Source organism: Dreissena polymorpha, chromosome 10 (genome assembly GCF_020536995.1).
Source record: "Dreissena polymorpha isolate Duluth1 chromosome 10, UMN_Dpol_1.0, whole genome shotgun sequence".
Lineage (NCBI taxonomy): Eukaryota > Metazoa > Mollusca > Bivalvia > Myida > Dreissenidae > Dreissena > Dreissena polymorpha.
The window spans coordinates 66974042-66987874 of NC_068364.1; the positions used below are offsets into that span (position 1 = coordinate 66974042).

At 35.7% G+C, this 13833-nt stretch overlaps 1 protein-coding gene across 2 annotated transcripts in view; it reads right to left on the minus strand.

Annotated features, from left to right (window-relative positions):
• The window catches only part of LOC127847271 (catenin beta-like), a 41857-nt gene that overhangs the window by 25394 nt on the left and 2630 nt on the right, over positions 1-13833 (minus strand). The window contains exon 1 of one of the 2 annotated variants that reach the window (XM_052379071.1): positions 235-460. The exons of the other annotated variant lie outside the window; for it this stretch is intronic. The gene's annotated coding sequence lies outside the window, so the exon portion shown is untranslated. Of the gene's footprint in view, positions 1-234; positions 461-13833 lie in introns of those variants that run through there. 2 annotated transcript variants of the gene reach the window in all.

Genomic DNA, 13833 nt, shown 5'->3' on the forward strand with positions numbered 1-13833 from the left:
GAGAGAAAATTGTTTTGTATTATACAGTTCATAATTTGACATATTTTTTGTAAATTAATTAAATGTATTGCACATTAATTAACATATTTCACCCTTAAGAAAGTTTCAGACATACACATATCGTCAAGAGAAAAACGCAACAGACATTGTAAATAAATGCAACTTATGAATCGTGACATGCCTTTCTTTAATGTCATTGGTCGCAGCTGTAATAAAATGAGATAAATTACTTACTTTTGAGATAACTTAACCATCACATCAAAATAACATAATTCCCAATTTCACGCAAGTTATAACTTCCACTACCATAATTAAATGTCCAGGCTAAAAATGTCACAACACACCACACTCAAAGCTCTACAAAAACACTTGAAAAGTCTCCTTCAGGACAAGTTTCAAGTATCATTTTTCACTGCCATGACTGAGTCATGGTATCTACATTTCAACATTGTTAAACCTCAATTACAAGTGGTTTAGAGGTAGTGCATACAGCTTACTCAGTCAGTCCATGTAAAGTATAGCCCACATAGTTTAACTGCCTGTTATACAAGACCATTACTTGCAAATGTAAATATTTAATTAGACCAGCTTAATCTAAGCAGACAATATTTCACTAAATTTGTGTAGTACATCTCCAATCCAAATTCAGAATAGTTTTATTAAGAATAGGACTTAACACTTAACACGAGGGCTATTCTGACAATTTGGTTTTAAAATTAATGATAGTACGTAAACTACTTTATTAAACATAAATATTGGAGTTTTGGCCCAATTTATTTGTGAACTCCACTGAGAAAAAATAAAAAACCAAAATAGTCAATTGTCCAAAATTTGAAATCCGGAAAATAAAGCCGAGACTATTGCGGCCGTAAGATAAAGGGAATAGACGACAGAGTCCCCCCTAGCTATTTCTTTATAGTCTCAACCAGACCATCCGTAACACCGCATGTGTATTCATCAATGTATAAAAACATCGAAAATTAATTTATATCAAAGAACCATACTGTATCCGAAAACCTGTCGAGATACCTCTTTTGCACATGAAATAAAATATGCATATCGATTGACTGCAGAAAATGAAAACCAGTAACCTAGCAAAAACCGAATTAATATATAATTTGATTGACACATTGTTTTAAAATAAGATATTGCAGTGCTTTACTTTGCTAATAGATAATTTAAAATTTCAAGATTGCGGACATTTGCAACATTTCTAGAATTGTACGGTTTTCTGAATGTAGCAAAGAGGTTTGCTCATGTCAGCCGCTCAGCCACTTACCAATCAGAAATCAATAAATTAAAGACCGGGCAAAATCGGTACCAAGCACAAATGTTCAGAATGGCGACAAGGCTATAACAATATTCGTTCTCAAATGATCGTGCACTCAAATAATTTGTCCCTACCCCCGCCCATAAACAGTCGACGAATTTACATGCATCTCAAAATCGACCCTGGCGGCTAAAATCCGGAAAATTAACACCCCTGAAGAACGTATGTTCTGACAGAGGTTCATGAAGATTTGACAAAGAAAGTGACTTTTAGAGTAAAATGATGCTTTATCAAATTTGACCAAGTGACCTATATTTGAGCTTACAAGACTCAGGGTTCCCCCAGTCATTACCATTGGGGCAAATCGCGACAAATTTTCGCAAAAGGTGATTTTTAGAAAATTCATGTTTTTTTGTGTTAATATTTCCTTAACCCTTTCCCACTCAGATCTAAGTGAAAATGGCTATGTTCAAACAGCATAAAACCAGAACAGCCTGCCATTAACTCGCTCTGGATGGCTCAAATCCTGATTTCAGAAATAATCCTGACGATTGACACTCCTGGATGTTGAGACTCCTTAAAAATTGCAGACCACTATAAATTCAATCAGAATTACTGTTCCTTCAATATGATTTTCAACACACAATCTATGCTGTGTAAACACTCTGTATATCCTCAAAACTTATCAATTCATTTACTACTGGATGTACTGTTTTAAACAAGAAACTGTTGGAGACAGGTGATGCTCCCCAAGTTTTCTTTGTCACAATATTCAGGGGTTTCGCTGTAGATCGCCATTGGCGCCAATGGCGCTCAATTATTAAAAGTGGCTCCAATTTGTTAAAAGCAACGAATTTCAAAATTGGTAAAATCCTATCGAAAATGTACTGCGACTCGAAAGCACCCGACCGAGCATTAGCGGCCAGCGTCTGCCAGTTGTAAATATTGATTAACGACGATGTAAGCGACCTACAGTGCAGATCGTAAATTGAATTCACTGAAGTGTGTAAGTGTTACAACAGTGTTATTACTGCTTCTGTCATGTTTTATGGTGGTAATCATCGTATTAACTGCTCCTTTATGATATTGAGCAATAAATTAAGTAACACGGGGACAAACTGTCACATCAATCAATAATTACAATGATTATTAGGGCCGCTATTTTTTTTATCAAATTCAAAACCATGGGGCTGGCAAAAGCATTTAATTTCTTCACAAAAACAAATACAAACAGGGGTTTTTTTTACTAAGAAAGTGACGCCGATATTCGGCGTCTTCCCCTACCAGAATTTTCCCCTAAAAAATACCTTTTCCCCTCCAAAAATATAGTTTTTCACCAAAATATAATATTTTACCCTCAAAGAAATGTTCTTTTTGTTTTAGGAAGTCGACACTTATCCAATTTGTACCATGTACAACGATCTCGCTCAGGGTTGGCACCAATCGACCACCCCCGGTTTTAACCGGCGGTTTTTACCGGTTAAAACCGCCCCGGTCAATACTCCCGAAGTGGTCATTACTGGTCAATACTGGTCGATTGAACTTAACCCCTAATTTTGATTAATATTCCATGCCTAATTAAACAATATTGATAACATAAATTTAACAGACATGTTGCCAATAATGTCTTAAGCTATTAATACCCACTATTTTATACCTGTTCATGCAATTTGTAGGCAAATCTTTCAAAATTTTTCAAATTAGTCAAAGGTGGTCAATTGGATTTTTCTGGTTGATTGAACTTTTTTTTCAATTCTAATGAATTATGAATGCTCAGATAATTCTGTGCTTGATTCAACAATAACCTGTCAATTACTGTGTATGAGTTATTCCTTATGCCCCACTGTCCCCACAGTCTTCTCACCTATACAGGTTGGGGCACCCAAAACTGATAATAGGGCCTAAAATGGAACCTTTTTTACATGACCCTTACTTGTCATGTATTTTTGCATAGATTTCTTTAAATACTTTTTAAACAAAATAGTCAAAAAACTTTTATTTTCCTTTGATATAAAAAAACAACATAATAAGAAATAATTATTAAAAGAAAAAAATAATTGAAGAGAAGAGTTGTCAAAATCAAGAACTTTGATTGCGTATTCATTTCAATACTAATAGAACTTTTAAATATGAAAGGAAAAAACCCTCTAAAAACAGAAAGGAGACAAGTTAGAGGTAACTATTTAATTAATAGCAAGTAATCTCCTTTTGTGTGAGTGATATGAAATAGCCTAAGGGCAGATTTGCTTCATTGTCAATATCAGAGACATAACACTGCATGCATTTTATTACCAATTAAGGCTTAGGGGCCAGATTTATGACCCTAGAAAACACAAGAGTTCTGTTTGTCCATCTGCTTATCAAATAGATATATCAATAGATAAGTGAAATGCAATGGTACCTACAATAGTAATAATACTTTAGATGTGATACACTGAGATGAAGATATTGCCTTAGTCCTTATGTATTTGAGGCCGTTTCCATAAATAATAAAGAAGTAATTTTTACAGCTTTAAAGATTTTTTTTACAATAAATAACTTTAAAAAAAAAGTTTATCAATTACAGAATAATTATTGATTTAATATAAAATAGCTTTGTGATGTTTAAATGCTACAATTTTCAATCGACCAGTATTGACCAGTAATGACCAATAATGACCAGTATTGACCGGTTTTAACCAGGTATTGACCACCGGCCCGGTCAATACTCAATTGACCGGTCAATATGCCAACCCTGGCCTGATCTCGCTCTCTCTCCCGACGAACGCTCAAATCTGGGAATCCCAGTGATTCTATATATAGCTCTTAAATTACGTCATGGAAACCGGGCAACTTATCGTATTAATCATGTGACTATTTTACTGGATTCCGGTCTTGCGCGAGAAGGGTGTTTCGTCAATTAATTACCGGAAACCAGTCGAATTTTCATCCGGGTTATGTGAAAGCCAAGATATCAACGTTAAAACAGAAAAAAAAGTCTCACAATTGGCGTTCATACACGAACAAAATAAAACGTTCGGACTCGGAAAATATTAATTGCATTGACGCATTTTTTAAGAATGAATCATCAAAAACCGTTGAAACCCAGCAGGATTCGGAGGTACATGTAATCAACATCGATTAATACTGTCGGATTATTGTGAAAGTGAAAGTAGACAATCGGCAGCAGCTGCACCTTTCCCTTCCAATACTGTAACAGATCTAGATCGTCAACCCATTCATCATGAAATTGAAATCATAATATTGACATCGTTCCCCGGCCACAGTTGAAAACATTTCCCATTATTAGATCTACACCTGCAACTTTATTTAGGACTTTGACTTTAATATCATACTTGTTCATGTGTTTAAGAACAAAAAGGTCAGAGACATGCCTCTTTTTCTAAAAAAAAAACTGAAGTCTGTAGGTGAGTTATAGACATTGAAATGAACAGTTTTTATTTTTTCCCCAAATATGTCTCTTTCGCGCTAGATTTTCCCCTTTTACCCAGCGTCCAGCGTCTTCCCCTTTTTCTTAAAAAAAACACTGACAAACATGTTTCAACAGGTATTTGTGAGCATTTCTGTTTAATAGTTTCATCATTATAATCAGGGTTTTTTTTTACTAAGAAAGTGACACCGATATTCGGCGTCTTCCCCTACCAGAATTTTTCCCCTAAAAATACAATTTCCCCTCCAAAAATGTAATTTTTCACCAATATATAATATTTTACCCTCAAAGAAATGTTTTTTTCTTTTGGGAAGTCGACACTTATCCAATTTGTACCGTGTACAACGATCTCGCTCTCTCTCTCCCGACGAACACTCAAATCTGGGAATACCAGTGATTCTAAATATAGCTCTTAAATTACGTAATGGAAACCGGGCAACTAAACGTATTAATCCATTCGGTACCCCTCGAAGATTATCATAATCGGACTCGGGAGAAATACGGGTTGAAAGAAGTCCGCCAACGTGATACCATTCTAAGAATGTTACAACAACAAAAACAATAACAACGACGGCGTCCATAATTCCTGTAGAGTTTGTACTTGCTCTGGCTTCAGAGCATAGAAAATCCCCATTTTCATCTTTGCAAAATGTAAACAACTCGCAAAACGGGCCATGTTTGTTTTTACTATGTAATTTTGATTCGCGTAGGCCCGCGTAGGTAGACCGCAATACCGCTTCCGAAATGTGTATTCATACTATCTCCTTCGAGGTACTTATCCGATGTTTGACGGAAAGGGCCGAGAATGTGCGATTGCGTATTAATCATGGGACTATTTTACTGGATTCCGGTCTTGCGCGAGAATGGCGTTTCGTCAATTAATTACCGAAAACCAGTCGAATTTTCATCCGGGTTATGTGAAAGCCAAGATATAAACTTTAAAACAGATAAAAGTCTCACAATTGGCGTTCATTCACGAACGAAATAAAACGTTCGGACTCAAATTTATTAATTGCGTCGACGCATTTTCTAAGAATGAATCATCAAAAACCGTTGAAACCCAGCAGAACTCGGAGGTACATGTAATAAACATCGAACATTGTGAAAGTGAAAGTACATAATCGGCAGCTGCCGCACCTTATCCTTCCAATACTGTAACAGATCTAAATCATCTACCCATTCATCATGAAATTGAAATCACAATATTAACATCGTCCCCCGGCCCCAGTTGAAAACATTTCCCATTATTAGATCTACCCCTGCAACTTTATTTAGGACTTTGACTTTAATATCATACTTGTTTATGTGTTTAAGAACAAAAAGGTCAGAGACATGCCTCTTTTTCTAAAAATAAACATTTAGTCTGTAGGTGAGTAATAGACATTGAAATGAACAGTTTTTATTTTTTCCCCAAATATGTCTCTTTCGCGCTCTATTTTCCCCTTTTACCCAGCGTCCAGCGTCTTCCCCTTTTTCTAAAAAAAAACCCTGATAATGTTAATGGAGGATATAATTTGATAAAGATACCAACAATTTCTGAAATACAAGAGAGCCATGATAGCCCTAGTTCGCTCACCTGAGAGGAGTCGGTTCATTAAATCTTTACCTGATGTCAAACTTGACCTAGATATTGACCAGACATACATCCTGGTCAAGTTTCATCATTATTGAACCAAAACTCTGGCGTAGGGGGTGTTTTTGTTTTTGTAAGATTTGAAAAGGTGACCTATCATCATACTTGACTGATTTCTTTCAGCAACTTTGATAAAGAATGCTTGAGAAATGTGAATGCTTGAGTGTTTAAAATCCAAATGTGGATGGACGGACAGCAGACAAAGACCAATCCTAAAACCTCACCTGAGCAATCAGGTGAGCTAAAGTGTGTTTCCCCGATCTGAGCCATTTTCCAACTTGTCCAAGAAATCAATAAAACAAATGTATTGACTAAGTATCACAATGATTAGGCAAAATATGCAACTTCCATAGTGTTCGATCAAAAGGTTTCTCTCTATACAGTCCAACCTGCCCGAGCGACCGCCTGTTAATAGCGACCAACAGTCAATAACGACCACACCGATTTCCTCCCGAGCGATTTCACTATATAATGAACCTGAGAATAAAGCCCACCCGTGAACAAAGACCAACGACCACCCTTTTACATTCCCAAATCTCCATTTTGATAGCTTACAACGACCACTGCAATCATAAAAATCAACGATTTCGTAACTTTCAAATGACAAAATGGCCGCCAGGACGCTGCGTAGTCACGTGATACACATCTTACCAGTGGACTCGTCGGTCGCTATGGAGATATTGGCAAGTGACAGTTTATTGCACTCGATAACAGTTGTTTGCTTATTTAACATGCATTGCTAATTGGTAGCCGCCTGCTTCTTTTATGCATTTGACAGTTTGTCAAAAGTGTAAAAATTTGCCTTTGTATTTAAATGACTTGCAATTAATGTACTAATTGCCGAAAATATCAAAGACAAATTAGGGGCTTTCATTAACTCATTAAGGAAATTAACGGTTTCATATCATTTACGATGCCTATTTAAGACAAACATTTTGATAGTCATTCTCTTCTTAAATTTCTCCGTAATAAGACGTTCATAGATTATAGAAAAGTAAATTGTCAGTTCAAGTTAACCATCATGGCTTCCAAGCGTTAGTTCTTGACGTTGGAAGAACGTGTTAAGGTCGTTAGTTTGTTAGGTAAGGGACACAGTTGAAGACAAGTGGCTAGTGATCTTGGTGTAGGAAAAACTCAAATTCAGAGCATTTTTAAGCGTAAACATGAGGTGATGGACGAATTCGAGGAGAACGTAAACTGTGAAAGTAAAAGCCCTAAGCGTGAGTCGGAATTCGCGTCAGTGAATGAATTAGTACATAAGTGGTTTGTTAACGCAAGTGCAAGGCTCTTGCCTGTGTCTGAATGTTTGCTATGGTATGTGTATTTTGTACTTTGTTCTTTGTAGAATTACATGTACATGTACGTATACATGTATGTCAATAGTTATTTATACAGTATATGATAAATTAAATAAATAATAAAAAAAAAAAAAAAAATAGAAATACAACATGTAATAAATATACAAATGTAAAACAAAACTGTGTTTTCAATCCTTTATTTCATTATTCATGCATAAGTATTCAAACATTTAAACAATAGACCACATACATATATAAGGTACCTGTTAAAAAACTACTAGCATATTTTTCGATCGACCCTGCGAATAAAGACCACCTGTGAACAAAGACCACAACGACCAAATCCCTTGAGTGGTCTTTATTGACAGGTTGAACTGTATAGTCACATAAGGAATAAAGAGCTGCGCCATGAGCGCATGATACTCCCGTCGTTCGCCAATGAAGTAGTAAGGTAATAAATAACCCTTTGAATCATTTTTTTACTTCAGTTTATTTGTATTTGAATACATGGTTTATTTTATAAGTACATGAGCATGGAGCGCCGTCTCCTTGACATTCAACAAAGTCCCATAACTGTGGAACAACAATTCAGAATTCCGTCAAAAACGAAAGGGGATCAGGGTTTATCAATATTAAGATTGTGTTGAAATTTGAAAAAAATCCATCGAAGGATATTTGAGCTACAGTAGGACATTCAATGAAATCACGAAATTTTGACGAACAAAGTCCCATAACTCTGGAACGACAATTCAGAATTCCGTCAAAAACGAAAGGGGATCAGGGTTTATCAATATTAAGATTGTGTTGAAATTTGAAAAAAATCCATCGAAGGATATTTGAGCTACAGTAGGACATTCAATGAAATCACGAAATTTTGACGAACAAAGTCCCATAACTCTGGAACGACAATTCAGAATTCCGTCAAAAACGAAAGGGGATCAGGGTTTATCAATATTAAGATTGTGTTGAAATTTGAAAAAAATCCATCGAAGGATATTTGAGCTACAGTAGGACATTCAATGAAATCACGAAATTTTGACGAACAAAGTCCCATAACTCTGGAACGACAATTCAGAATTCCGTCAAAAACGAAAGGGGATCAGGGTTTATCAATATTAAGATTGTGTTAAAATTTGAAGAAAATCTGTCAAAGGATATTTGACGTAGCGTACGACATTAACAGACGGACGGACGCGGGGTATACCATAATACGTCCCGTCATAGACGGGCGTATAAAAACTGCCCATCCCCCTGGCAGCCATGTTTATTGACCCATAGGGACCATTTGCAAACACATCTGAGACATATATAAAAACAATCTTTTCAACAAGTTTCATGATGATTGGGCAAAAAATGTGACTTCTAGAGTGTTCACAAGCTTTTTTTTACTGTATAAATATAAGAAAACTGCCCCCCCCCCCCCCCCGGCAGACATGTTATTCAACTGACCAAAACCATTTTCCAACTCAACTCTCATAGCAAGGAAACAAATGTTCTGACCAAATTTCATGAAAATTGGGCAAAAAAATGTGACTTCTAGAGTGTTCACATGTTTTCACTATATACATATAGAGAAAAATGACCCGCCCACTGCAACCATGTTTTTTCACTGATCATGACCATTTTGGAACTCGTCCAACATATCAATAAAACCAATGTTTTGATTAACTTTCATGATGATTGGGCCAAAATTGTGACTTCTATAGTGTTTACAAGGTTTCTCTATAGCCATGTAACGAAAACTGTCCCGCCCACTGGCGCAGTCTTGGCATTAATTATGTTTAGGCACTAGCCCAACCAGGCTACCAGCTTGGAAATTTCACTAGCCCGAATCAATTTCAACTAGCCCGAAATAAAAGTTATAATTCTCTTACATTTGTAACTATGTTTGTATTGAACAATATTTTATTTTTTTTTAAATTTTTTTAGGGGGAATTTTTCTCCCCAAAAGTGGAAAAAAGTATACTTTTCAGGTGGGGGACTGCCGCCGAATTTCACCGGCAGATTTAATAGATTGAGGGCCCTGCTTAAGACATGCATAGACACAAGCGGCCGCCATTTTGTCTGAAGTCTCAAGATCGCAAAATTGCATTATGGAACACTTGATACGCTGACGTTCTACACGTTGGCACGTTAAAACACAGTGCCCGATTATTTAAAACACAGTTCCTACCGGGAAACGCATTTTTCAACTTCGATTATTTTGGTCGGAAATTGGGATTTTTTTTATAAATGGGAAAAAACACCCTTATTTGGCATTGGGAATGGGTCCGACTATCGGACCTGTGATATGGCAGAAAAAGGCCTGAAAGTATATACTTAAGTATATTTATAACCAAATGCCCTATTTCCAAAATTATGTGTGAAATGTGCCCTTTTTGGGGAATCTCCCCTCTATTTTGAAAAGCTGGCTGGAGCACTGGGGTTAGCTTCATCGAACAGGTTTAGTCAGAACTTTTCGCCTGCTCGCTCAAGTTCCTATACTATAGATATATGAATTACTGAAATAACATATGCATGTTATTACAAACTGAGCTTTTTCTTTAACAAGCTTTGTTTCCCATAGTTAGTCCCAGAAATGAGCACAATACCTTATTACATTTGTAGAATTTAAAATAACTTTAAAGGGACCTTTTCACAGATTTTGGCATGTTTTGAAGTTGGTCATTAAATCCTTTATATTGATAAATGTAAACATTAATTTTTAAAAGCTCCACAAAAAAGTAGACCGCAGCTGGGCTCGAACCAGTGACTCAGAATCCTGAAGTAAAATTGCATTAGCCAACTGAGCTATCCTGCCAAGCATACATAAGATTCTTATAGCAACCCCAGCTAATCTCCGATAATCCCACATTTTATCTGGAAAACTGTGAAAAGTCTACACCGCCTGTGCCATTTTGGGGATTAAAATTACATTTGTAGATGAATATTTTTATAATTGGTCTCATTTTAAAGCTAATAAAATTCTCTACAAAATGCATGTTTTACTTTTGTATTTTACCCACTATAACCCAGTTTTATCTGTTAATAAACAATAAATATTATGGTTTTTCGCTGTTGCGCGTGATTATCAACTTTCCTGCACTCGGCGCGTGGCACATGTACTCTTTGTTCCTATTCGCGGGTGACTTAAACTTTATGAATATTAATGAGATGGACGAATCCATTTAGAAAAGTTCACGACCTCCATGCATGACTTTGATGCAAATTTTGAAGTTCATCCGAACCGAAGATATAGTCCCCTAAAGTGTCGCCGATTTTTTACAAAAAGTACTGATTTCCGAACTATGCATCATATATCATATTGTAGGGAATGTTCTGAAGTTTAATTTGATATAAAAATCTTTTGTCGGAAACAATAGGAACCCTCCCGCATTTTAAGCCGAACGTAGTAATTTATTTAAATTTACTCCGGTCACGCGGCGACCTCGCTTTTCACCTTTGACCGCCATTTTGATTAACTGATTACGAACCGTAAACACGTTTTTCTATCGACGATTTTGAGCATGTTACCGATAGAAAACATCTTCATGTGGTTCAACTTTATTCTTAATACAAAGGTGAGTTCTAGAAACCTTGATTTTGACTTGATTAATTATTTATTTCAGTGCAAATATGTAATTTCGATGTAAGGACGGGCACCTGCTCGTGCGATCGAATCGTAGGAAAACCAACCCCGTGTTATTGTTATGAAATGCCCTCAAAGGTGTTTTTATCCGTTAATTATATGTATGAAAATAAGTTTTCTTAAGTATCTAAACAATCATTGACATGATTAAATCGATAAATTTGCCCCGACGTTGTAGAAATTGTCCAAATGTGCATATCCCCACTGGCCTGTGAGAATGTTTTTGCACGGTAAAAGTTGCATATTAACATGATTTATACATGTACTGATGATGTAGGTCTGACTTTTCTTTCCTTTTTTTCAGTAGATCTTGGAAGTCAATGGCAGACTACCCAGGACCATTCTGTCACGAAAATGGTATAACAACCTCTCTTTTGAAGAAGGCAGAAACCTTGTAGCCTATAAACAGGCTGAAGAATGGACTCATTCTTGAAATAAATACTTTTCTAGAAAAAATGGGGAAATTTTAACTGTGTTGTTCAATGTACTGTGTCATCTTAACCCTGCATTCAAAGCATCAACAGCAAAATATGTCAAAACCAAAGTTTCAAGAACATGTGACCAGAAAAAAAACTTGTCAATTTAAAAAAAAAGTGCCCGGTGAAAAAATGTGAAAGACTTGATGAATCTAAATGCAGAATTTTAAATTGTAATGCATATGTTGTAAATGCATACCAGGATGCTTGGTATCCTGGTATGGTTTTTGAAGTTAAAGATAAAGAAAACTTCGTGGTTAAATTCATGACTACCACCAGAAAACTTGGCCAGTACAAATGTCTTCTACGATAAGACATTCAGACGGTTCAGAAACAATTCCTAATTTCTGCTGGATTTGTGCCCGACTGTTTGAATTTTGAATGGTTATGGAATGTGAAAGAGGCACCAACAAAAGACAACATATATAACATATATAAGAAATATTCATAGATTTATTTCAAGGATTAGAAAGTTATAGAATGTGTGCATGTCCCCGTCCCAAGACTATGAAAAGACATTCCGCCCCCCCCCAAACACCTGTGAAAATTTGATTAGAGAGTTAAGACTCAGGCTTTTTCCGCCCTATGCCACGGGTCCGAAATTCGGCCCCATTCCCAATGCAAATCTGGTCGTTTTTTCCCAATTGATTTTTTTTTCCCAATTCCAAAAAAAAAAAAAAAAAAAATTATTATTTTTTATTTTTTTACCTTAAAATATATAAGTTTACCTGATCCGGTGTAGAAAATAGGAAGTGTTGCATAATTAAATTATCTGTTTCATTGAATTTATTTTAAAAACTGTAAAATATATTAATGATTATTTAAGACTTTCCTTATTTTCCTCAAAATCCGGCGCTTCGCACGATTTTTTTCACCTCAAAAAAGGCCAGGCCTTTTCCCCAAATTCAGATTAAAAAACCTGCACTTTTCTCACATGTTCATAATACTTTGTAAAATTTTAATAATAAGTTATCAAAATAGTCGTTATTTACCAGTTAACAGTTCTTTGAAATATAAGAAACACTATTTACATGCGATAATTTTTCCCAATTGAGCCAATTTTGCAAATATTTTTTTCCCAAAATGGGGGTTTTCACGACGCCAAATTCCCAAAATTCCAGTGTGGCGTATTCCCAAAATGGAGCGGAAAAAGCCTGAGACTGTGATAATTATTTGCAATAGATCATAAATTAGTTAAATTTGCTTTTAAAAACCGGTATCCATTTTAAGTAATTCCAATATTGCTTTTGAGTGAATAAATGTGTTAATTGTAGATATTTTAGCCTGCTGCCTTTCGAAAAAAAGATAATGTCTCTAATAAAATTATGTCTCTAATAAAATTATGTATATACTTCCTAAATGTGTTGATCATTACCAGGTGTGTATTAATAACTAAAAGTGTTTATAATACTTTAATGAACAGAGTATACATTGATCTACAAATGTTCCAAATTTCATGAAGATACAGTACACTCCACGCGTTTTCCCCAAATTCCCTCCATACTCCGCGGGTTTCGACCTGGAGGGAGATTAAGAAAATCCCGCTATACGCGGCGTTTGCATGATTTTGAACGCGGCGGTTAACGATCGGCAAAACTGATAAGCCGACGCGGCGGCCCTCGGCGTTGGCAACGCGGGGGAAACTCCGCGTTTTACGAGATAACGATCAATTTAATTTTGTTTGACTTCCTGATTTTCAAATAAAATTACATTTATTACAAGTACATACATGTACATGTAGTATAATATTTACAATTAAAAAAAAACAACCAAGATAGATCGATCCCGACATGGTTGTAGAAGTAGTTGTTGTTTTATAGAAAACTCGTTGATTTACGACACACAAAACGTCGTCTTTTAACTAATACTTACCAATTAATATAAACACAGTTTGCAACATTGTTTTTATTTTGATAATTTAATCCAAAGTTTTCATGTTAGCAGGTGATTTTCTATACTGAACATGTATACAAATGACCAAGAACCCTAAAAATCTCGCAAATCTGTGTGAATTGACAGTTTGACGTAATCAAAGAAAAGCCTCTTCCTGTCTAAAGGCATAACTTATTCAAGTAAACACGTTCAACGAATGCATAAG